We start from the raw sequence: 25,905 nt of genomic DNA on the forward strand, positions 1-25,905 counted from the left end.
TGCACAAACGTACATTTACATAAACACTTTAATCTTCAGACTACTTTAAATTCTCAAATGACTAAGAATATATATTTTTTGACATGCGCGATCGTGGCTTTATGTCACGCACCGCCATAACTCTGGTCTAAACTGAGAGAAAGCGCTTTAAAACAACAGATTTCTTTTGTGAAATGCGCGGTAAACTACTGTATGTCTTGAATTCAAGTCTCAAATAAGTTTGAAAAATGTCTTGCAGCTGAAATACCACTTGAAACAGTGATCATATTACGCTAGTTTCTCCAATGCCTCAACATCATTGGTCTCCAAAAGTAATATTTTCTTTCCAAAGTGGTCTTCGATTTCCTTCATGATCGCCATCGACCGCTGATCAACAATAAAGTTGACTGCAATGCCACTCTTGCCAAACCTGCCGGTCCGGCCAATCCTGTGCAGGTATGTTTTGAAATCTGGTTTGCCTGTGGGCTCAACGGGCATGTCGTAGTTTACCACAACTGTTACCTGCAATAAGCAACCATATGACTATCATATTTATCTAAAATGATATATAATTGATCGTTAAGCAAAGCAAGATGTCGTCCGAAGTCATTCACGACCCATTCGCTACCCCTCTCTCCCTCTTTCGACGCCTTTATATAGTGCGCCCCCATTCTTCCCTCACCCACAAGAAGCCACACACTTCCTCAGAACCTATACACAATTCCATTTTAATAGCTCTCGCTATCATAGTTCTATTGTTTTAAGGGCTACGCTCATTGCATCTGTTTTTTGTTCATTATTGCCTTCTCGAACAATCCTGTTAAGCCGTTGGAGAGGTACATGGCGCCTTCTCGCCCATATCTGGGACAGAATGATACCGGTTTCGCCCCATGGCGAGTTCGCCCCCACTATAAAATTTCAATTTCGAGTTCGCCCCAAAATGTTGTGTTCGTATTTACGTAGTTGTTATCGAGTTATTAAACGTTTTCGAAGAACCATTTCAGTCTACGTACATTTGACAAGCTTAGATGATGATTGTTCGCTTGTTGCAGCCGGCGCGCACATAGCAACAAAGTCAAACGGGTACCGGTCATCTCGCCACCACCAGGGAGTCTCTGTATGCGACTCGATCTAGTTGGGGGCGAACTCGATCAAGTTGAATCGATGTGGGAGCGAACTCGGTAGGGGCGAACTCGCCATGGGGCGAAACCGGCAGCTACCGATCAGATCCATGCGCGTTATTTACCTGCTCGACATCTAAGCCCCAAAGGGGCATATCTGTGAGGAGCAGCCTCTCTTTGCCGTCACGGAATCTGTTGAACACAGCTATACGCTGCTCCCCTGTCATCTCGCCTGATAAGAGCGCCACTGCGTGTCCATCCTCTGTCATTTTCTGCGCCAGCCACGAGGCTGCCTTACGAGTCTGAAATAACAGAAAAACAACTGTCATAGAGAAAATAAACGAAATAAAGTCATGAAATATCAGCTGTGGTGGGAACTATGGTCGGGATCACCCTGTACCCAATTGTTTTAATGAATGTTATCCTCAAATTAAAGTTGGGTTGTACCCCTAAGAATAAAAAATATTATAATATTTAGAGAGGAAGCCACATCAGTCTTAGCTGATTTTCATGCAGGTCCTCTATCCTGGTTTAATTGGAATTTGGATTGTTGGTTTTTGTGGAGGAAGGAAAAGCAAAGAACCCGGAGAAAAACCCTTGGAGCAAGGCGAGAGCCAACAACAAAAAACTCAATCCACATATGGCACCGGGCCAGAATCGAACCCGGGCCACACTGGTGGGTGACAAGTGCTCTCACCACTCTGCTATCCCTGCTCCCCCAATGATTACAAAAACCTGACTCACTGTAAGGTAAAGGAAAACGACTCAGCCCTGGTTTGACAAACTTAAGTAGTACCGAAACTAATGGCCTTTTACAACAAGGAAGATGTTCTTACATGACAAAATACAATGCACTGTCCTATAGACACAACTCCATACATGTTGGAGAGGGCCTGGAACTTGTCTTCTTTATCACGACACACCACGTAAAACTGTTTGATGTTATCCAGGCTCTCCTCTTCCCGGCGAAGTCAAATGATGAGTGGATCAGGCACGACTGATTTTGCAAACTTCATCACCTCTTCATCATAAGTTGCAGAGAACAGCAGCATTTGACAATCTTTTGGTAATGTCCTGTGTGGGAAAAGAAGCAGAAGTATAAAACTCTCATGCGCTATAACCCATCAACGATTTTTCTCACATGCAATTTAACAAATTGACGTCAGTTTTTCATGCGTCTGTCCTGTTATTGATCATGAATTTGGTCATAACATTGTCAAAGTAGCTGTGGATCCACATCAGTTTGTCTTTTGCGATAACAAATTGACAAATTGTCCACTCTCGCTCGTTTACGCACCATATAAATTATAAATTCATGTGTCTGCCCGCTTATTAACAATAAAAATTAACCAATGAGCACGCGAGAATTTCTGCAGTTATCGTAAAATTGTCTATGAACATTGGCCAAAGTACTCAGGAAACAGGAAAGAGTGAATGACTGAAACAAACAAGGCAACATTACATCTCCTGGTTGTTATTTACAAATTCTGATCGTGAAAATAATTAATACCAGACAGAACTTGAATTATCCAGGCAACAAAATTTGTTCCCAGATGTAAAGTCTGAATTCCAAATTTTGCAAAAAATGTTTTCCTGAGAAGCACAAGGAAGTGATAATCCCTGAAAGTAACCTTCCAAGAATAGTTTACTGACTTGTAAATTCTGATAGATTGATCTTGATGTCCTTGTAAAGCAATCATGACATCGGCTACATCCAATACAAACATCTTGATTTTCTTTGAATCGATAACACGGTGTTGTAAAATCCAGTCAAGCAGGGTTCCTGGTGTGCCAAATAATATATGATCTGTCACTCTCTGGCCTCTTGACACTGAAGGGAAACAAAATTCGTAATAAATTACATTAGAAGGAAGATCAGCTTTTGAGACAACTATGGCATATTTGGATGCTGGAGGAAGTTTCTTACCTTTTTCTGCCCTCACTGCATAACCAATCTTAACCTCAGGACAAAACTTCCCCATCTTTTCTGCCATCTGGCCTGTCTGCAATGCCAGCTCATATGTTGGCGAAAGGCAGATCGCCTTATAAAGAAACAACAACAACAACACAACAGAAGAAAAATCAACAAATTGTTTCAAGCACATGTAAACAACAACAGCAACAAATAATAATAATAATAATAACTTTTCTGTTGACATTCAAGTGTGTCCATAAAACAACTCTTAGATTACCCTCCCTTACCTCCTCGGCAACTTAACAGTACTGTTTATTTATTGCATGAGTGATTACGATATTATTATCATAATTAAATACTTTTGGAAGTTTACCTGTGTGAAGTTTTTTGTTGCATCTACTCTGCAAAGCATGGACAGTACAAAGACTGCTGTTTTTCCTGTTCCAGACTGAGATTGTAATATCATGTTTTTGAATCTAAATATCGATTGAACCAAACAAAACATAAAACCAGTTTAGTTGCTTGGGACTGGTCCTTAAAAGGAACATGTTACAGGGCAATTCCACCGTCGCAGACGTTACATTCAGACTCAATTTTGAAACTTTAATTTAGTACAGACAAAGGATAAAAAGGAGTTATCCAGTTTTCCATTTATGAACATATTTGTGCCTACTGACATGTTAAGTGGGCTATACAATTTTTCCAATTGACCGATTTCCATTAGAAATATAGAGCAAAAAAACACTGTCGCGGACGTTACATAAAAAACAACCACAATATATATTAAGTACATAGTATTAATTCAAAATTCCTGTGAAGTATCAGGGGATTTTGCATTGTATCAACTGTTCCAAATATATGCAGTTTAGTGGTTGTGTGACCCAAAAAGGCTGATTTCATTTTAACCAACATTCACAATTTTGCAAGGGTACTTGAAATTTGACGTCACATAAATTACAACCAACATTGCGGACTTTACGCTATGTGAATCATTGCCAAGTATAGAAGACAAATCAGGTTTTCTGCATGATTCTCAGTCATACAAGGCAAGATAGGCAAATACTTTATGTTATTATGAATGAAACTGATTGGCACTTCATGTAAAACCCCTGAAATATCACAGCACAGTTTGGGGGACACAACATGCTTTCTACATCAAGTATAATCTGCATTTGAGCCTGCTTTTTGCATTCTGAGACTGGAAACTTGTGTTGGTCACCAGAATAATAACTTCTTTTGCCAGAAAATAGAAAAAAATGGCAGTTTTGTTAAATTCAGGGTTTCTTTACAGAGTTGGCACAATTACTTATTATTTGCCTAGACAAAGGAAAACAAAAGGGTCCACTTTTCAAGCATTTTTTCTACTTCTGTTTTAGTTCATCACTTTATCAATGGACCATTTGAAATTCCAGAGTAACTAACTGTTTTGAAAATAATAGCAAACCTAAAAGGGTTTAAGAACTGTTAGAAATGTCTACGTTCATCAGAATGGCAGAGCCTCTTCTCTTGTTGAAATTTCAGAATAGTTTACAACCCACTTGAAAGCTGCTGTCTTTGTCAAAATGTTTGTTAGATGAAACTAGAGCAAATCTAGAAGGACATATGGTCTTGTGGTGTAACGGTTTAGCTTTTCAGAACCATTTCAAAATGTTTTTACATTCAAGAAGTGTAACATTTTAACACCATACTCACGGGTCTACCAAAAGCTTCAGCAAGGCTGTTTCTTGAATTTTGGATGGTTTGTTGAAGCCCATATCATATAGACCACGGCAAAGCTGTTCTGACCTAAAAAGTTATATACATGGAAAATAAAACAATAAATCAATGCTAAAAATTTATAAAAATGTTCACTGGCTATGTATTAAGTTTAAACATGTGAGCTTTTGGCCGTGTGACTACAGCCTGAGATGGTTAAAAATGGAAAAAATGACAACTACAAATATATACAAAAATAGGTGGGAAAAGAGAAAGAATAATATTAAAATGGAAAAATATATATGTAAGTGTCAATAATAAATAGCTAATTGTTCTTTTTTTGAAAGAACAGAATTCTGTTTGGAGAGCAGCTTTGAATTGTTATCTGGCAGTGCATGATTCATTAATTATCAACAATAATAAACATTGTGAAATTTGGTTTTAACAACAAAGTATACCATGATAAGTTAATAAAAATGGTGAATTTTAAGCTCCGCAATGAAATGTGAAGGTGAATTAATCAACATGACACGAGCGTGGGACAAAGAAAAATTCTGAGTCCCCGACAGGAATCGAACCCATGACCTCCCGAACACCGGGCGGGCGCTCTATCCGATAGCGTTGATCCTAGCAGTATGCAGGACACCTGTCATATATGAACTCAGTTAAATGACCTTGCCCTCCATGAGTTCTCGTAGCTCAGTGGATAGAGCGCCCGCCCGGTGTTCGGGAGGTCATGGGTTCGATTCCTGTCGGGGACTCAGAATTTTTCTTTGTCCCACGCTCGTGTCATGTTGATTAATTCACCTTCACATTTCATTACCAAGCTTAAAATTCACCATCTTTATTAACTTATCACTACTCTCGATGAATTCGATAGCGTTGATCCTAGCAGTATGCAGGACACCTGTCATATATGAACTCAGTTAAATGACCTTGCTCTCCATGAGTTCTCGTAGCTCAGTGGATAGAGCGCCCGCCCGGTGTTCGGGAGGTCATGGGTTCGATTCCTGTCGGGGACTCAGAATTTTTCTTTGTCCCACGCTCGTGTCATGTTGATTAATTCACCTTCACATTTCATTACCGAGCTTAAAATTCACCATCTTTATTAACTTATCACTACTCTCGATGAATTTGATAGCATTGATCCTAGCAGTATGCAGGACACCTGTCATATATGAACTCAGTTAAATGACCTTGCTCTCCATGAGTTCTCGTAGCTCAGTGGATAGAGCACCCGCCCGGTGTTCGGGAGGTCATGGGTTCGATTCCTGTCGGGGACTCAGAATTTTTCTTTGTCCCAAGCTCGTGTCATGTTGATTAATTCACCTTCACATTTCATTACCGAGCTTAAAATTCACCATCTTTATTAACTTATCACTACTCTCGATGAATTCGATAGCGTTGATCCTAGCAGTATGCAGGACACCTGTCATATATGAACTCAGTTAAATGACCTTGCTCTCCATGAGTTCTCGTAGCTCAGTGGATAGAGCGCCCGCCCGGTGTTCGGGAGGTCATGGGTTCGATTCCTGTCGGGGACTCAGAATTTTTCTTTGTCCCACGCTCGTGTCATGTTGATTAATTCACCTTCACATTTCATTACCGAGCTTAAAATTCACCATCTTTATTAACTTATCACTACTCTCGATGAATTCGATAGCATTGATCCTAGCAGTATGCAGGACACCTGTCATATATGAACTCAGTTAAATGACCTTGCTCTCCATGAGTTCTCGTAGCTCAGTGGATAGAGCACCCGCCCGGTGTTCGGGAGGTCATGGGTTCGATTCCTGTCGGGGACTCAGAATTTTTCTTTGTCCCACGCTCGTGTCATGTTGATTAATTCACCTTCACATTTCATTACCGAGCTTAAAATTCACCATCTTTATTAACTTATCACTACTCTCGATGAATTCGATAGCGTTGATCCTAGCAGTATGCAGGACACCTGTCATATATGAACTCAGTTAAATGACCTTGCTCTCCATGAGTTCTCGTAGCTCAGTGGATAGAGCGCCCGCCCGGTGTTCGGGAGGTCATGGGTTCGATTCCTGTCGGGGACTCAGAATTTTTCTTTGTCCCACGCTCGTGTCATGTTGATTAATTCACCTTCACATTTCATTACCGAGCTTAAAATTCACCATCTTTATTAACTTATCACTACTCTCGATGAATTCGATAGCGTTGATCCTAGCAGTATGCAGGACACCTGTCATATATGAACTCAGTTAAATGACCTTGCTCTCCATGAGTTCTCATAGCTCAGTGGATAGAGCGCCCGCCCGGTGTTCGGGAGGTCATGGGTTCGATTCCTGTCGGGGACTCAGAATTTTTCTTTGTCCCACGCTCGTGTCATGTTGATTAATTCACCTTCACATTTCATTACCGAGCTTAAAATTCACCATCTTTATTAACTTATCACTACTCTCGATGAATTCGATAGCGTTGATCCTAGCAGTATGCAGGACACCTGTCATATATGAACTCAGTTAAATGACCTTGCTCTCCATGAGTTCTCGTAGCTCAGTGGATAGAGCGCCCGCCCGGTGTTCGGGAGGTCATGGGTTCGATTCCTGTCGGGGACTCAGAATTTTTCTTTGTCCCACGCTCGTGTCATGTTGATTAATTCACCTTCACATTTCATTACCGAGCTTAAAATTCACCATCTTTATTAACTTATCACTACTCTCGATGAATTCGATAGCGTTGATCCTAGCAGTATGCAGGACACCTGTCATATATGAACTCAGTTAAATGACCTTGCTCTCCATGAGTTCTCATAGCTCAGTGGATAGAGCGCCCGCCCGGTGTTCGGGAGGTCATGGGTTCGATTCCTGTCGGGGACTCAGAATTTTTCTTTGTCCCACGCTCGTGTCATGTTGATTAATTCACCTTCACATTTCATTACTGAGCTTAAAATTCACCATCTTTATTAACTTATCACTACTCTCGATGAATTCGATAGCGTTGATCCTAGCAGTATGCAGGACACCTGTCATATATGAACTCAGTTAAATGACCTTGCTCTCCATGAGTTCTCGTAGCTCAGTGGATAGAGCACCCGCCCGGTGTTCGGGAGGTCATGGGTTCGATTCCTGTCGGGGACTCAGAATTTTTCTTTGTCCCACGCTCGTGTCATGTTGATTAATTCACCTTCACAAAGTATACCATGTTGATCGCGAAGATAACCAGCCACAGTCATAAATACTCACTACTGGGCAGCAACATGTGAAATACCATGTGAACTGGATGTGAAGTGCAAAACATGTGAAATTTACTATGTGAAATTGATGATGTGAAATAATGAAACATGTGAAACACATGTGAAATATTTCTAGCATAGAAAAACATATTTCACATGAATGTGAAATTGCTGTGGAATGGAAATAACTCATCACAAGCATGTGAAATGGATGTGAAATAACATAAAGACAAAATCCACATGTGAAATTCTAATTTCAAAATGGGAAATGTAAAAGGAAAACAAGAGGGCTGGCAGTGATGTTAAGGGTGTTGTTGCTGGTGAAGGTTTGGGTGAGGCTGGCAAGAAGAGAAAGAAACCATCTTGGGAATATGTTCCTATTGTCACTGAAGTTGAGGAACAACTTCCACCAAAAAGACATCGGCCTCAAAAAAAGAATGAGGACTTTGTCAGTTATTAAACTACACTAGTGCTGAAGAGTTAAAAGGAAAAAGCAAAGGTCGAGAGAAATTACGGTCAAAACCTTAAACTGAAATATATAAAAATATATAGACAAATTGCATTCAATTATATTTTTCAAGTATGTCTTTTTCTTGTTCTTTACAAGTCTGGCCAAAATGTATGTACTGTACGTGTTATGAGCATGATATGGATTACAAAAACCCATAATTCCTCTCGATCTTGGCTTTTCTCTATTGTTGCTGACATTTTTTTTTAATGAGTGCTGTATGGAATTATTTAAATAATTATAGACTGGATTGTACGTTATTTTTAGTTTTAGGTACACCATTGCAATCGTGTATGACATCTTAGACTGAAATTTGGTCTTGTGTAAGATACTCCCTATGTAATGTTTGTATTGGATTTCCAAACATTATTTTTTATAAGCATATGTATTTCATGATTGCAACATTACTTTATTTTGGTATAAATATTTATAAGAAGAGAATATACATTGCCGACCTGCACTGATCATGAGCTGTACATAAGGAAAAAAGTAATAAACAATATCAGTGCCTATGACTAGCCAGCTGTTTTTGAATTTCATTTATTGTCTTCACTCATGAAGTAGTTTAACCAAACTTAAACCATCGGAAATTAAAGTGAATGACACTTTTTTAGGGTACCTTTACAAAGATGCATGTTTGAAATGTTCTGTATGATTTCACATTCATTTCACATGTATTTCTATATAATTTCACTCATGATCATGATCATGATCATTCAATCTTGATAATTATATGCCCCTGCGAAATAAATTCCCAGTAGTCTGGGAATTCCTAGGAATTCCAAGTTATTCCAAGACATGCAAATTATGCTTTATCCAAGACCTTGGAATTTCTGGGAATATTTGGGAATAGTGGAAGTATGACTGGGAATTATTGGGAATTCCTAGGAATTCCAAGTTATTCCAAGTCATGCAAATTATGCTTAATCCAAGACCTTGGAATTTCTGGGAATATTTTGGAATATTTTGGAATATTTGGGAATAGTGAAAAGTATGACTGGGAATTATTGGGAATTCCTAGGAACTCCTATAATTTCCAGACTGTTTTAAAAAATGTGTTTGGAATATCTAGGAAGTTTTGAGAATAGCTAAAACACATGAAACATTGTTGGAAATTTCTGTAAATTTCCCAAAATGTCAAAATTAAAGATGAACTCAGTGCATGAATCAGTTTCTGTGAATTAGTAAAAATCAACAGGATCATTTCTCTGGAGTTCCATACCTTTTTATTGTTGTCAAGCTCCAAGGTAATTATTTCCAAACAAATGTCCATTAATTCCAGTTTAAGTCTGACAACTCAACATAAAGCTATAGCACTGATAACACTGCTTTTTAGATCCAACATGATTTGTTAGTGTATATGTGCCCGTATGGACCCTTAAATCAAACACCCAGAGTTTAACTGATAGAAAAATGGATGCTCTTAGATTTGATAAATAGATTAAGCAAAAAAATCTGTCAGCATAAATGAATATATATTATTTACAATTTCAATAAAACCAAAAGTATATATGTGCATGTATATATTTAATATAATTGTAGATTCACACACATACCCATCACAGCCCACTGTTGAACAATTTTTGACTTGATCCTTTCTGACTTTAGGAAAAAGAGGAAGACATTTCTCACAGATGTCATAAATGAAAAGCTCACAGTTTCCACACTCTTGCTGTACATTTGTAAAACTGTACGGTGACATTCTCTGGACAAATTACCAGTAGTTTCATTGAAACAAGGATATCTTTAGCAGCCTGTCATTGTCATACAATGTCTTGAAATTAAGGCCAGAATAGCCATACAGGCATATTCTTTGGCAGAAAATGTTTTTTTTCTCGGGAACCATTAGTTTCACTTTCATCAGGGGAGTCCAGTGAATGGCCATCAGTGTAAGAGTTCTCAATTTCTTCAGAGGAGTCGGAACTGAAACTTCAACATCATTATCTAAATCACTGTCTGTGGACAAATCTGAGTTGTTGTGTATTACATCAATTGGTATTTCTGTAGTCTTTGCAGGTATAGGGAACTCAATTTCATCAAATGCTTCTGTGAAGCTTCAATTCTTGCATAAAGGTTCACTTCATAATCCATCAAAGTCATCCACAACATTTTTGCCAACAGCCATCTCACTCAGGTGAGCGGAAAACTCTGAGGTGTCCTGTTCATGGTGCTGGAAATGATCTCCAGGAAAAAGGGATGCACGGGAGGGAGATGACGTCAACTGGCCTGGGAAGACTGCTTTAAGCGATTTATGTGGTCGAATCTTGTAGATTTTGGTATGGGTATAGTGGGATCATCAATATGTTTCTTGCATTTCCTTGTCCTCACAGTCACTTTAATTCATGACACAACAAAATCAAAAGAATCAAAAAGATTATGAGTCAGTGGGAAACAAATAAATAACTGACATAAATAAATGACAAATAAAAAAAACCTACATCTTGATGTATTGAAAAGACTATAGATCTCATATCATGTTAATACTTATAAATAATTCAAAGGAAAAATGACAAGCATTGCAAATTTATACTTGCTGCATTGTGCTGACTGGGTGTTGAAAATAGATTTGGTGGACTTACAACAAGCTTAAGCTTATTTCGCAGAATTTATCTCGTTTCCTCAAGTCGATCTTAAACCTTTTAGGTGAATTTCGGCTTTTGGGGTTTTTAAAGAGCACCCAATGCATTGCTTAGTTTGATTTATTTACAATTATAGCTTATCATAACAGAAAATCCCTATAAAACTGGATTCCTTACCTTTGCAGCGAACTTGATGTAAGTGCCTCACGATCCTTTATTATCTTGACAACCGTCGGGAACAGATCAACCACTTAAAGTACGTTCCATTTTCCTCCTTGATTTCTTCGTAAAAAGTTTGTGTAGTTTTTTCCTTTTGAAGCAAGACCCATCTCTCAAAAGACCACCAAAACAGCGTGCAAATGGAAACAGAATTGCCATCGAAAGTGACTGGTCCGGCAACCTCGTTGCCAGTCTCTCTCTCCTTCTTCTCCTGTTTCCATTCTCTCCTCAACTGATCGACTGCACCAATCACAGCACGCGAATTTTCACGTGATTATCGTAGTGACTGAATGTGACAAAGATCACTTTATTCATTCTCTTTTGGCGCCCATCTTTGAATTCATCGTTAACGGTTGATCGCTTGTGCGTTTTAGTAGATTTCACTTCCAAAATTATATCAAAATGGTTTTTGCTGCGGTCCTGTGACCAGAAGAAAACAGCGTGAGTGTCATTATCGAGAAACAAGTTATTCTTGGCAAAGATTTGGAGCTAAAAGAAAGTCTTATTGTGGATGTTTCAACGGGGAAAAATTCAAAGGACAGATTAGCCGTATACAAAATTATTTGGTGAGTAATCAAATTCAAGTAACCTTACATTATACAAAGTAAATTCTTGTATTTAGACAAAAGCTTTTCAATGAACTTTATCATCACGAATCATACACGAGTGGGTCACTCAGTCATGGCATGAAATGAATTCTGGCTAAAGCAAAGTTTAAACAATTTAGGTTGCCCAGAGTGTGTGCCTAAACAATTTGATTTGCGAATAACAAGTTGTTTCTCTTGCCACACTTGTTCAAACGAAACAAATATAGCAGTTCTCTCTGATCCCAGTCAAAGTTCTTGACAAAAACTCCAACGAGGCAGCCACAGTGTGCATGAGTTTGATAATATCTCCTGGGTGTTTCAGCCTGACTGTATGGCAATCCGTGTTGATCTTCAATTTTTGTCGATCCGTATATTCTTTTGTGTTTACTCTGTTATTTAAATGTTCCTTTAATGTTTTAAGTGTCTTTTTTAATATTTCTAATGTCTAAATTTGGCTAAAAACCGTGATATATATCCTCCAATTCGAGAGTTGTTGATACACTTATAGAAGAAGGAAAACCTTGATTTAATCTACTGTAAGCTCAAGATTTATGTAACATATTTATCAATGGTATACAAGCACCTTCACAATTATCAAGTCTTCTCCTTTAACATTTCAACCAGCTTACAGTCAGGTCTTAATTAGCTCCATGTATTAAACTGTGAGCACATAAATATTTGGATCTCAGTCTTACAGTACCTCATATATATCACAATGTAATGTATTTTTTTAGTTTTGTTTTAGATGTCATACAACAAAGATGAAGATGAAGAGGCTAGCTGTTGACACCCTAATTAGACGGCAACAAAAGAAGCTACGGAATCAACAGAAATAACTGAACAGCAGCTAAGTTTGCCCAAACTCAGCCTTTTTTAATTTTATGGAATGTTTCAATTTTGTTCTTATCATTGATTCTGTACAATCATGAAAATCCAGATTTGTTCCACATAATAACAATAGTTTAAGCTAAAATCTTGTGTATGGAAAATTGTTGGATTTGAAAACTAAAAAAGTAAGTAAATTATCTGAAAAAGTTCTCTTTTTATCAAACATGTAAAAGTTTGACCTTTATATCTGTTTTTTTAACTTTTGATTCTTGATGTAATGAAAAAGAAACAGGATAATTATTCTTATGTTTAAATTCATGAAAACCAATGTAATAAACCATTGATTTAACACCTGTTTGATGTGATATCAGTGACTTTATTTGTTATTTTAATGCCGGGCATTAATCATCAAAATTTTGCCTGGCCTACAAATAATTCCCAGTTTTTCTCAGATTTTCCAAAAAATTCCAACCTATTCTCAAAAAATCCTACAAATTCCAAGTTATTCTCAGAAATTCCTAGGAATTTTTGGGAATTTTAAGGAATTTTCAAGGTGAGTATATTTCAGTTGGAATTCCTAGGAATTCCTAGGAATTCCAAGTCAGCTCTATGTAAACTTGGAATTCCTAGGAATTCCTAGGAATTCCGAGTCCGAATTACCGTGAAAATTCACACCTTAGATTCCTAGGAATTCCTAGGAATTTTTTCCTAGGAATTCCTAGGAATTCTTAAAGTTATCTCACAAGGGTGGTCAGTGTCCATGTGATTAAAATGCTTTGATGGCTATTTAACATTGCTAGGATTATACATACATCCCCATCCCATTTATAATTAATTAATTATTTGATCATGCATGATCATGATCTGACATATTTTTTTGTCATTTCACATCCATTTCACATGTACTCGAATGTTTTCCCATCTATTTCACATCGTTTTAATTTCAATTCCTGCTATATATATTTGAACACACACACATATATACATTTAATTTAATTTATTTTAATTTATCATTTATATATATCAAAATGCTGATCAGTTGCTTACAACACAGGCTAAAACTATTCCGGAACACACAAAAAGAATCTGGAATGAACTAATAAGTATGCGATAAACCAATCACAGATCGCTAACTCATTAAGTTGACTTCACTGTACTGAATAAGTATTTACCAACCAATCAGGAAGTAGGATGAAGACAGGTCACCAAATTTGAACTCAATGAGTAGAAGGACGACTTCTTTAGTACAAAATAAACCCAATCAGTACGATTGTGAACTTAAAAAGTCTGCCAACAGCAAATCAAAAGCTAACATTCAGAATGAAGCGTTCGTGTTCAGCTTTGCTCACCAAAATATGGCAAAGACGGTATTAGTTGTCAATCATCGTTTTCCTTAATAAAAGCGCGTTGATAAATTGTAGCGCGAAAAGTTGTCCTGAATATTATATCCTAAAATGTCGCATATGTCAAGAAATTAAATAATACAGCATTTAAGTCGTATTGATGGCAGCATTTTCGGCGAAAATTGTGCTGTCCGTTGATGTATTTTCAACTTAGGATAAACGCGGCCTCGATCGCCTTGGGTTATCAACAACCTCCCGAGAAAACCTACAATCCGGCAGAAACAAATATCTCAATTATTGGAAAGCCGTTATTTCTAGCTTAGTTTAACCTCGCATTTAAGTCGGAATTTACAACTAAATAAATTACAGTATCAATTCTCATTCTAATTTACCAGAGCTCTGTATTATTCACGCTTACCTTGGAAAGTCGGAAAACCCTGCCGCCACTAGCGCATCGAATTCAAGGTTTTAACATCCATCCTCATGACTCGAAGCATTAGTTTTCCCTCGATGTATATGATATATTTCCCCTCACTTTCGTTGGATTATCAATAATATTGATACACTGGAGAAACACAAGTACTTGAGCACAGGTACATGTAAGTTTTTAATCGTTCAGCCTTTGCACAACATTGAGCACTCGACACGCGACGAAATTCGAGACTGTTCACGCAAAAGAGTACGTCACTCAACAGTACGTCACTCTTCAGGAATGGTGTGAAGGTGTCATATGACTTAATTTAGTGCCCGAAAACTCTCACCTTAGTATTAATTGCCTAAATTTCCACTTGATGAAATACTTCTGGGACTAAAAGTGACGTTGCAAGTAATGGCTAAGTCGCTTCTATAATCGTTTTCAGGGGAAGAACCAAGAATATAGTAAACAAGTTATCATATTTCACAGACAACAATTCGTCCCAACACCACGCACTCTATTTCTTTGTTTGTTACCACTGATACTTTCTACTCGGTAATCTTGGTGTGAAAGAGCAAGTGATGGCAATGTTCTTCGAAAGGTCCGTGAAACAGCTCAAAGCATCTAGTGCAGAGCAGTGCTTATATTTTATTGCGAGAATATAATAGTTCACAATACAGGACCACAGCTATGTGCGTCTATGCCGCCATTGTGATGCTCAGTACTCAGTGAGTGCAAATGATACTTTTTAAGTAAACCCAGAAGAAGACTATCAAACATCGACAGCTTGACTGAAGATCGAGAATTACGCTTAACATTAAGTCAATCGCTATCTCGTACTCAATGAGTACAAATTATACTCGTTAAGTAAAACTAGTAGCAAGGCTACCGAAGATCGAGAATTACGCTTAAATCTTAAATCTTGATAAAGCTAAGCAACCGAATAAGCGGCCCTGGAAATGTCACTGATACGGGTTTATTCTGTCTTAGCATCATGCCTAGTGCTTCTATGATGAAGACTGCCGAACATTATCCTTTAAGATAAATCTGTGGTGACATTGTACTCAATGAGTACAAATTATACCGCTCTTTTTTGTCAAGAACAGCAATGAGCAAAGACCAAGAATTTTACTTGCAGTTGAATCTTTGGTGATGTGAAACTCAGTGACTATACATTATACTGTGTAAGTAAAAAGCAATACGGTACGGTTACAGAGAACAAACGGTTGCAACCTCAACTTCTTTGCTAAGCTGTTTTATTTCTCTTTGCCGTTATATTTCTGCTTTGTTCTGATTCCTCTTGGTCGCCGTTTCTTTTTCTATTCCCTGTTTCTATCTCGTTCTTTTTCTTTGCTACCTGAAATGCAGAGTATAACACAAACTGAATAAGACTTATTTGGCCCGAGAAACTGGCGCAGCACTCGGCTATAACTTAGTGCTCTTCTAATACTTCTTATGTTCCAAGCAGTTCCCTGCGTCACGTAATCATGTACTCAGTGCGTTCAACTGCGATGAATAGATGAAAAATTTATTTAGAAACACGGCTTAAAAATATTCGCTTTTCTACAACAAAGAAAAAATCTACTGTACTCATTGAGTATGACATCGCCAACTCAGTATAATTTGTACTCGCTGAGCACGAGATAGCAATTGACTTAATGTTGAGCGTAATTCTCGATCTTCGGTAGCCTTGCTACTAGTTTACTTAAAGAATATAATTTGTACTCATTGAGTACGAGATTGCGACTGAGTTAATGTCAAGCGTAATTTCCGATCTTCGGTAGCCTTCTTTAAAAGTAGCAATTTGTAAAGTAATTAAAAAGGAAATTGTGAAACCTTTTCATTTTCAATTGTAATTATAGATATTCAGTCAAGCTGTCAATGTTTAGTAGTCTTACTACTGGTTCTACTTACATGTAAAGAGTATAATTTGTACTCATTGGGTACGAGATAGCAATTGAGTTAATGTTAAGCGTAATTCTCGATCTTCGGTAGCCTTGCTACTAGTTTTACTTAACGAGTATAATTTGTACTCATTGAGTACGAGATAGCAATTGAGTTAATGTTAAGCGTAATTCTCGATCTTCGGTAGCCTTGCTATTAGTTTTACTTAAAGAGTATAATTTGTACTCATTGAGTACGAGATAGCAATTGAGTTAATGTTAAGCGTAATTCTCGATCTTCAGTAGCCTTGCTACTAGTTTTACTTAACGAGTATAATTTGTACTCATTGAGTACGAGATAGCGATTGACTTAATGTTAAGCGTAATTCTCGATCTTCAGTCAAGCTGTCGATGTTTGATAGTCTTCTTCTGGGTTTACTTAAAGAGTATCATTTGCACTCACTGAGTACTGAGCATCACAATGGCGGCATAGACGCACATAGCTGTGGTCCTGTATTGTGAACTATTATATTCTCGCAATAAAATATAAGCACTGCTCTGCACTAGATGCTTTGAGCTGTTTCACGGACCTTTCGAAGAACATTGCCATCACTTGCTCTTTCACACCAAGATTACCGAGTAGAAAGTATCAGTGGTAACAAACAAAGAAATAGAGTGCGTGGTGTTGGGACGAATTGTTGTCTGTGAAATATGATAACTTGTTTACTATATTCTTGGTTCTTCCCCTGAAAACAATTATAGAAGCGACTTAGCCATTACTTGCAACGTCACTTTTAGTCCCAGAAGTATTTCGTCAAGTGGAAATTTAGGCAATTAATACTAAGGTGAGAGTTTTCGGGCACTAAATTAAGTCATATGACACCTTCACATTCATTCCTGAAGAGTGACGTACTGCTGAGTGACGTACTCTTTTGCGTGAACAGTCTCGAATTTCGTCGCGTGTCGAGTGCTCAATGTTGTGCAAAGGCTGAACGATTAAAAACTTACATGTACCTGTGCTCAAGTACTTGTGTTTCTCCAGTGTATCAATATTATTGATAATCCAACGAAAGTGAGGGGAAATATATCATATACATCGAGGGAAAACTAATGCTTCGAGTCATGAGGATGGATGTTAAAACCTTGAATTCGATGCGCTAGTGGCGGCAGGGTTTTCCGACTTTCCAAGGTAAGCGTGAATAATACAGAGCTCTGGTAAATTAGAATGAGAATTGATACCGTAATTTATTTAGTTGTAAATTCCGACTTAAATGCGAGGTTAAACTAAGCTAGAAATAACGGCTTTCCAATAATTGAGATATTTGTTTCTGCCGGATTGTAGGTTTTCTCGGGAGGTTGTTGATAACCCAAGGCGATCGAGGCCGCGTTTATCCTAAGTTGAAAATACATCAACGGACAGCACAATTTTCGCCGAAAATGCTGCCATCAATACGACTTAAATGCTGTATTATTTAATTTCTTGACATATGCGACATTTTAGGATATAATATTCAGGACAACTTTTCGCGCTACAATTTATCAACGCGCTTTTATTAAGGAAAACGATGATTGACAACTAATACCTTCTTTGCCATATTTTGGTGAGCAAAGCTGAACACGAACGCTTCATTCTGAATGTTAGCTTTTGATTTGCTGTTGGCAGACTTTTTAAGTTCACAATCGTACTGATTGGGTTTATTTTGTACTAAAGAAGTCGTCCTTCTACTCATTGAGTTCAAATTTGGTGACCTGTCTTCATCCTACTTCCTGATTGGTTGGTAAATACTTATTCAGTACAGTGAAGTCAACTTAATGAGTTAGCGATCTGTGATTGGTTTATCGCATACTTATTAGTTCATTCCAGATTCTTTTTGTGTGTTCCGGAATAGTTTTAGCCTGTGTTTTACGAAATTTCACACCCATTTCATGATCACATGTTTTATGACTACTTGATCTAAAAAAATTTCACATTGATTTCACATGTTTTGACCATGTGGAAAGGAGGACAACATTTCACATGGTCATTTCAAATGGAAATGATGTGAAATAACCATGTGAAATGTCTGTAATTTCACATGGTCATTTCACATACATTTCACATACATTTCACATGGCACCCTCCAGTAGTGACTGATGCTTCTTTATCGTTTCATTCTTGGAACAAAATGAACTATCAGTGAACAAAACTCATATAGTAACAAATGACAAGCATGCATTCAAAATCGCTGCAGCAAAAATTTCAAAGCAGCCTAATGAACGATTGCTCAATTAAGAATTAACCTAAACAAATTTAATTCAACTTCTGTCGAGTTTGAGATCGAACCATAACAGAGAGATGGATAAATGGATCTTTCTAGCCACATGATGTACTAGAGCTAAACATTCTAAAGTTTTAACTGGACGACACTTTCTCGCAGCATGTATGCTTGAACGTGCCGCTGTTTCAATTTCGATCTTTCTGGTTAGTATTTGATATTTTTTGTCTAAAATAATTACATTTATTTGTATTTAACTCTGGAGGAAGGGGGAGAGGACTGGTACTAGTTTTCTCTGACATGCGCTCTATGTACTTCATTCGCCATGTGCTTGTGCACAACGTAGCTTCGCTCAACGCAAGTTTCTTTCCAGAGTTCCTCTTTACAATACGTATCTCAATGTTTACACTATGGCTTCTAGAAAGAGCAGCAGGAGAACAAAACCTCCGCTTAAACTGAAAGATTTCGACATCGACGGCTTCATAGCAGAATCAACACCACAACAGATGAGCAAAGCAGTTGAACGTGAACTGAGTCAGGTTGAGTCCATGATCAAAGACCTCTCTCCGACAAAATTTAAAGCAGAGCAGTCCACTGTAGAGCAAGAGAGAGCGGTAGAAGATCTTCGAAACCAGAACTTGAAGCTAGAATTGGACCTCACTCGTACCAAACTCGAGCTGCTGAAGCTACAGCAAGATTCAGTGCAGCCCAGTACCCCCAAGATGGCGACGACGATCACAACAACACCTAATGATAATCCTATCGCAAAACCAACCTTAAAAAGCCTTCAGCAAGATCCTACCGTTCAATCGGAGCTTAAATCTCTCATGGACTCTTTGGGAGATCCAGTTTTACTGGGTTTAACTGAAGAGGAGCAGGATCCAGCTCAACAGCTGTTAGAGCCCACTATTTCAAGAGGTAAACGTCCTTTACTTATACCTGATTTCATTAGTTCCCTCCCCATCATTCTGCAGGAGGATAAGGAGACCGTGCTTGGAACCTCTGGTGATGTTAGAATTGTGTTAAAATCCCCTCAAGAAAAGAAGCTATCCCTTGACAAAATTTCATTCCCACAGTGGTCAGCGGCTAACTTTCGCATTATCCATACTCTCATGAAAGATGGCCTTCTTTCGTCCACCCAGGAAATTCTCGATTATATTGTGTACAGTTCAAAAATTGCTGAACTAGCATAGTGTTACCCTTTGCCAAAAGTGATGCAGTATGATGATTTGTACTGCAAAATGCAATTTGCCACAAGCTGTAAATGGGGATCTGACAGCCAATTCATATCCCATCAAACGCTTCCCAGACCAGATCCATCAACTCCCACATCCACACGCCCACCTCTTTGCAAAGCGTCCCGCCCAGTCATAAACCAAGCAACAGGGAAGCAGGTTTGCTTTGAATTCCAATGGCGTGAAGGTTGCCACTTTGGCTCCTCCTGTAGATATGATCATGTTTGCATTGAACCACATTGTATGGGAACCCACCCACAATGGCAACACCAGTCTGCTACTGCTCAAGACCCCCAATACTGAACCCACACTCAACTGCAGAGATCTCTCCAAATTGTACTTTAACGGCAGAACTAGCAGGAGATATCTCGACCACATTGTTACATGCAGGGACCGATCCCGCCTTAATGACATGCTGTCCCGCAGAGTGTGGGGAAAGTTTACCTATTAAAGTAGGGGCCTTCTTGGAATCTATGCAGCAGCCCCAAGCAGCCAAGGTCTCCACAGACTTAATTTTTGGGACCTGGGCAGCAGAACTATCAAATGACCCGGACATGAAATTTATTCTCGATGGTGTTCAAAATGGATTTCAGCTACTCCCTCCTGATTCAATGGTCTCACATGCCTTTACACACAACAATAAATCTGCTCGACGACCTGGAGCTAAAGATCAAATTGAAGCGCAACTGGTTAAGGGTCTTCAAGAAGACCATTTTGCTGTAGCAGACAAGTCCCACATGCCCATAATCGTTAATGCACTTGGGGCTGTACCTAAAAAGGACTCGAATGAATTACGGATGATCATGGATTGCAGCCGACTGTTAATGGCAAATGCCAACTCATACATGGATTTAGAACATTACAAGTATGTTACTGTTGATGATGCAGCAAACCTCTGTCAACCAGGTTGTTGGTTGGCAAAAGTTGACTTAAAACACGCTTACAGAAGTGTTGGTACTCACCCCAACAGCTGGCAAGTTACAGGGATGTCTTGGTGTTTCAAGGACTCTAAACATTCTACCTACCTCTATGATAAGCGACTCCCATTTGGAGCCAGGGCCTCTCCAATAATTTTTCATCGCCTTACACAATCAGTCTGTCGAATGATGGCCCGAAGAGGGTATACTGTGTTGGCGTACCTGGACGACTTCCTCATCATTGAACCAACTCAGCTTCAGTGCAAAGCAGCTTTTGACATTCTACTAAACTTACTAGAGTCTCTTGGCTTCACTGTCAACTGGACAAAAGTTGTCTTCCCAGCCCAATGTCTGGTTTTTCTGGGAGTTGAAATTGACACTGTTAAGTGTGAACTCCGCCTCCCAGAGGATCGTGTATCTGAGTTGTTATTCGTTCTCAAGGAAACCAGTTCAAAACGTAAATGCTCCAAGCTTCACCTCTGACTCATTGGCAAGCTCAATTGGACAGCACGTGTTGTTCGAGGGGGCCGCACGTTTCTCAGGCGTCTTATCACCTTGGCAAATGCTGTTAAACGCCCGCACCACCATGTTTATTTAAACCTATGCGCCAGAGCTGACCTCCTGTGGTGGACCTCCCTCTTACCTGCACACAACTGTAAAACATTGTTCCCCTCAGCAACCCCAGAACTTCCTACAGCAGTGCTTACGGATGCTTCCCTGTCTGGTGGGGGGTGCGTATGGGAAACTGACTGGATGTATGTTAACTGGGCCTCAGACTACCCAGCTCTCTGCTCTCTGCACATCAATTACAAGGAGACATTCACAATCATTTTGGCAGCCCATCGTTGGGCACCCTTTTGGTCAGGTTATCAAGTGGTCGTCAAGTCAGACAGCCAGGTGGCTGCGGCTATCTTAAACAAAGGTTCAACCTGTTGCCCAGTAATAATGGACTGGATTCGTTCTCTATTTTGGCTTAAGGAGTATTACAATTTCAGCCTGTTAGTCAAACACATTCCAGGAACAACCAATACCCTAGCAGATAGTGTTTCACGCCTTGACAATGTACACTACTGGCCAACATTCCAGGCATGGCTCTCCGAATCCCCTGTATCATATGATTTAGAATCTCACATGTCTTCATTGTCTCTTGCACTCCTTAGATACAAAGGATCAGCAGCAACTTGACCGCGAAGTCATCAATTTCCGGCGTCAAGCATATGCCCCTACTACCAAGTCCACCTAGTCAAATCCGCTCATACCTCTCCTTTTGTGTATACTATGGTTACCAGCCTATCCCAGCATCAGTATCAACCCTTAACTGCTACACAGCCTTCCTAGCAAGATCACTTTCAGCATCCTCCATCCCAGCCTATTTGAATGCAGTTCGCATCCTTCATCTTGAACATGGACTTGCAGACCCAACCAAAAACAATTTTCAGCTGGCAACTATACTTTGGGGAATTAAATGTATAAAAGGTTTATCAGTATCCCAAAAGAAACCAATTACGCCTCAGATCCTGTTAGCCTTCAAGAATCACTTAAACTTAGATGATCCTTTGCATGCAACATTTTGGGCAGTCTGTCTGGTAGCTTTCATCAGCCTCCTACGTAAAGCTAACTTGCTATGCAGAGGATTAACACATTTCAGCCCATCAAAGCATCTGCGTCGAGGGGACATCTTCTTCTTTACAGACTGGGCCATCATTATCAACAGATGGTCAAAAACAATCCAATTTAGTCAGCGCATTTTGACTATACCTTTACCACACATTGCCCAGCACCCACTCTGCCCTTATACAGCTCTCAAGCATGCTTTCAGCTTAGTACCAGCCTCCTTATCAGGCCCAGCCTTTGTCATCCCAGCTTCAACCAAGGGAGGTCTGGTCCCTCTGACGTATGGAAAGTTTAACTCCCTACTTAAATTATTGGCAACCACGATGAACTTAGATCCATCTAAATTTAGCGGACATAGTTTTCGATCAGGCGGGGCCACTCTGGCCTTTCAAGCTCAAATCCCAGCAGAACTTATCAAACGCTTAGGAGACTGGCAGTCAGATGCTTATAGATCTTATGTTCACATCCCAGTTAAAGACAGAATGCAAGCAGTTAGTCGGCTGGCTTTGTTTGTTTAGATTTTCTTCCTTGCTCTGTTTTTCATCTGGGGTTAGGTCGTTCCTCCCTTGGGAAATTTCTATTAAATGGAAGGGATCACTTCCGAGCCCTTTCCCGTTTACCCCAGACTTTATTGTTGTTATTTTGTTTCTTCGCCTTTCGTTCATAAAGTTAAGTCTAAAATAATTACATTTATTTGTATTTAACTCTGGAGGAAGGGGGAGAGGACTGGTACTAGTTTTCTCTGACATGCGCTCTACGTACTTCATTCGCCATGTGCTTGTGCACAACGTAGCTTCACTCCCCCCCTTCCCCTCCCTAATTATTTGTTGTTGTTATATTCCTTGTACATTTACCTTTTCCAGTGCGGGAAATTTCTATTAACTGGAAGGGATCACTTCCGAGCCCTTTCCCATTTACCCCAGACTTTATTGTTGTTATTTTGTTTCTTCGCCTTTCGTTTAGAGAGTTAATAGAGTAGCCAAGGCAAACACACTGTAGAAAGCAGTTCACAGTATTGTCAGTTTGACCTTTAAATGCTGAACGAAAAACGACTTGTAACAGAATTCCAAGATTAGAGAGCAATCGCATCCGGAGTGCTTAACAAATCAGGCTAGATACAGTCGCGACACGGTTCTTAAACAATGCGGACTGTTTCAATGCGTTTAACTGAAGCCTTCTTATTCAGAATGGAAAATGAAGCACATGGAAAAAGTTTCAATAACTTTGACAAACTTTTAAAAGATATCTGCAAGCCAATCAAAGGGCTGCTAGCGCTGACAACCGCACATGCAATTTATTGTCACATGACTGATTTCTCCACCACCTAGACTAACTTGGTTTTTGATTGGCCAGCTAAAAATAGAACACCCACATAAGAGATCTTGGGTTTAAACTGAGAGAAAGCCCTTTAAAACAACAGATTTCTTTTATGAAATGCACAGTAAACTACTGTATGTCTTGAGCGACTACAGCCTTTAAGATGGATAAAAATGGAAAGTCAAAGTCAAAAGTCAAAGGAAGCATAAAATAGTAAGGGTACTTACAGAGGCAATTCTTCAAATGATTTGACCGAGTAAAAAGGTGAACTGGGATCATTTGGCTGCACGCCAACATTATTCTTCCTCTGCTCCAGTTTCTTCTTTAGAATTTGCAGAAGTGCCACATTCCAAAGTGGCATTTCCTCAGAAGGTGAAGTCCCAGTTGGAGGTCTACTGTTATCTATTTCCAGCTGATTGACCTAATAAAAGAAACTTTTATATCCAAATGTCCTAACAAGCTCTTTGCTTTGGCTTCAAACATGTTACCAGATGACAAGTGTGAGACTAACACATGAACTAATGATTGGGAGAAATCTTCACCTCCTGCCGCCCCCTTTCTGCTCAATTCCCATTTGCAGCTCACTTTGCCTGACAGCATAAAGTTCAGTGCTATTAAGTGCACAAAACTCAAACAAGACAACCACCAGGAAGTCTATTCAGAATGCCAAAACATACAGTTGAATTGGAGATTATGTGTGTAAGACTATTTTACAGTGCTTGAACTGGGCCAATTGGAAAACAAATCAGAACTCCTGTTATCAGGCGAAAACTCTTCCTGACCAGTGACATAAGTAAGCCAAATAGCTTAAGTTATAAATAAACACAAGGATGTCCATTTACCATGTGCACAATCATTACCTTGCTTCTCACATCCTCGCCAACGTCCTTGTAGATTGAATGTTTCTGGAAGAATCCTGGCTTCACTTCTTGTCTTTCTGGCAAGTGAGATTTAAAATATCAGCAGTGGTCAACAGTGTTAAAATAAATTTATTATACCTCCTAACTCAAATACATTTTCTGATCGGAGCATCTGGAGCGTTATGTTGCTTCGAAATATGAAGAAGCTAGTCATAAAAGGGGATAAGTGACGACTTTGGTTGCTTTTCTTTTTTCTTGCTCCAAATTAGCTGAATTTTTGCATGTGGCCTTCAATGTAATAGAAAAACATGGTTCTGTATTTTTGTCGCTGGTTTTGCTTTGTTTTCGAGTTAAAACGTAGGCAAAAAAACTTGGCTTTTCCTAGCCATGTCTTTAGGAGTTTATTTGTTGAACAGCAAACAGGCAGACTGTTTATAGTGTATGAAGTCAAAACCAAATCCCACAGCATATAGAGCGGAAATCTGGGAACGGATTGTTTACACCGGTTATTGTGACCTGAACACAATACGTGAATCGATCGAGCGTCAAACGAAATGCCATCAAAAAAAAAAGAGATGTGCCGCATTAGAGCTCTGTTAACTAATATCTTAAGCATTGTTTTAAAGTACCTTGTATGCCTGCCTGGTGGTTGAGAGGCATCATAAAGCCTCGATAAACCCGTAAGTCATCAGCACGTTTTAAAGAATCAAAATGTGTTCTGGAACTTCGAAGGCAGCTGATATACCGTAATCGTGTTATCGGCGTTCGAAGTCAGATCGATCCAGGTAGCAAAGTCAAAGAACAGTTCTTGCCCAAGAAAAATACCCTCTGGTGAGTTGTGGCCAATTTGCCAAGCGTTGCTAGCGTCAAAGTTTGGAAAGCGAGAACTGGTTTTAGAGTGATAAAATTTGTCTCGTATCGACCGCCATGTTTTCCCGCGCACGAGGTGGGAAAAATTAACGCCCGGGGACAGAGCTGAAAAACGACTGCGCATGCGTAGGGTTTTGGCGGGTGAGTCGACGAGTGGTGGCATTTTCGATCGTTTGATCAATGCAAAGTTTTGGCGCCATTCGATGTTAATTTTTTGGACTAATATCATCCGAGAAAAATGGAGAAGATGGAACTTTCAATTTCATTTCAGTCAAGCAGATGTTCCTGATATCCTGAACATATTTCTGGCTATATTGACGGTCTAAACACAGCAAATTCTAGCAGACATCGGGAACGGGGTTGGTAACGCTACCTGACAAATAGGGGCGTCTGACATATAGGTGCGCTATATCAAAATACCAAAAGTTTATCATTGCCTCTGCATGGTTGATGTGTCACACTACTAATAAAAGGTTTAAAATGACAGCTTTGGACTTATAAAAAAGTGTCAAAACGACAGCTTTTGATTTCTAGGGGAAGGAAAAAACTAATAATGAATT

The 25,905-nt window shown here is 39.1% G+C and overlaps 1 long non-coding RNA gene and 2 pseudogenes across 3 annotated transcripts; 2 read left to right on the forward strand and 1 right to left on the reverse strand.

The window, feature by feature from the left end:
• Nucleotides 1-10: 10 nt before the first annotated feature.
• On the reverse strand, nt 11-24,647 carry LOC149116058 (ATP-dependent RNA helicase DDX19A-like; annotated as a pseudogene). The gene is made up of 10 exons (XR_016203440.1): nt 24,614-24,647; nt 24,476-24,552; nt 23,843-24,036; nt 4,708-4,800; nt 3,389-3,491; nt 3,028-3,142; nt 2,754-2,931; nt 1,937-2,174; nt 1,226-1,402; nt 11-501 (listed from the first exon to the last, which is right to left on the reverse strand). The product of XR_016203440.1 is annotated as an ATP-dependent RNA helicase DDX19A-like (transcript).
• LOC149116059 (uncharacterized) lies at nt 11,528-12,989 on the forward strand. The gene is made up of 2 exons (XR_016204850.1): nt 11,528-11,787; nt 12,554-12,989. It is a non-coding gene; the product is annotated as an uncharacterized LOC149116059 (long non-coding RNA).
• On the forward strand, nt 18,871-22,922 carry LOC149116060 (uncharacterized; annotated as a pseudogene). Its single transcript, XR_016204847.1, has 2 exons — nt 18,871-19,450; nt 21,845-22,922. The product of XR_016204847.1 is annotated as an uncharacterized LOC149116060 (transcript).
• Nucleotides 24,648-25,905: the final 1,258 nt, after the last annotated feature.

The sequence above is a fragment of the Orbicella faveolata genome, unplaced genomic scaffold (assembly GCF_042242905.1).
Source record: "Orbicella faveolata isolate gen_17 unplaced genomic scaffold, um_ofav_v1 contig_12, whole genome shotgun sequence".
NCBI classification, from domain to species: domain Eukaryota; kingdom Metazoa; phylum Cnidaria; class Anthozoa; order Scleractinia; family Merulinidae; genus Orbicella; species Orbicella faveolata.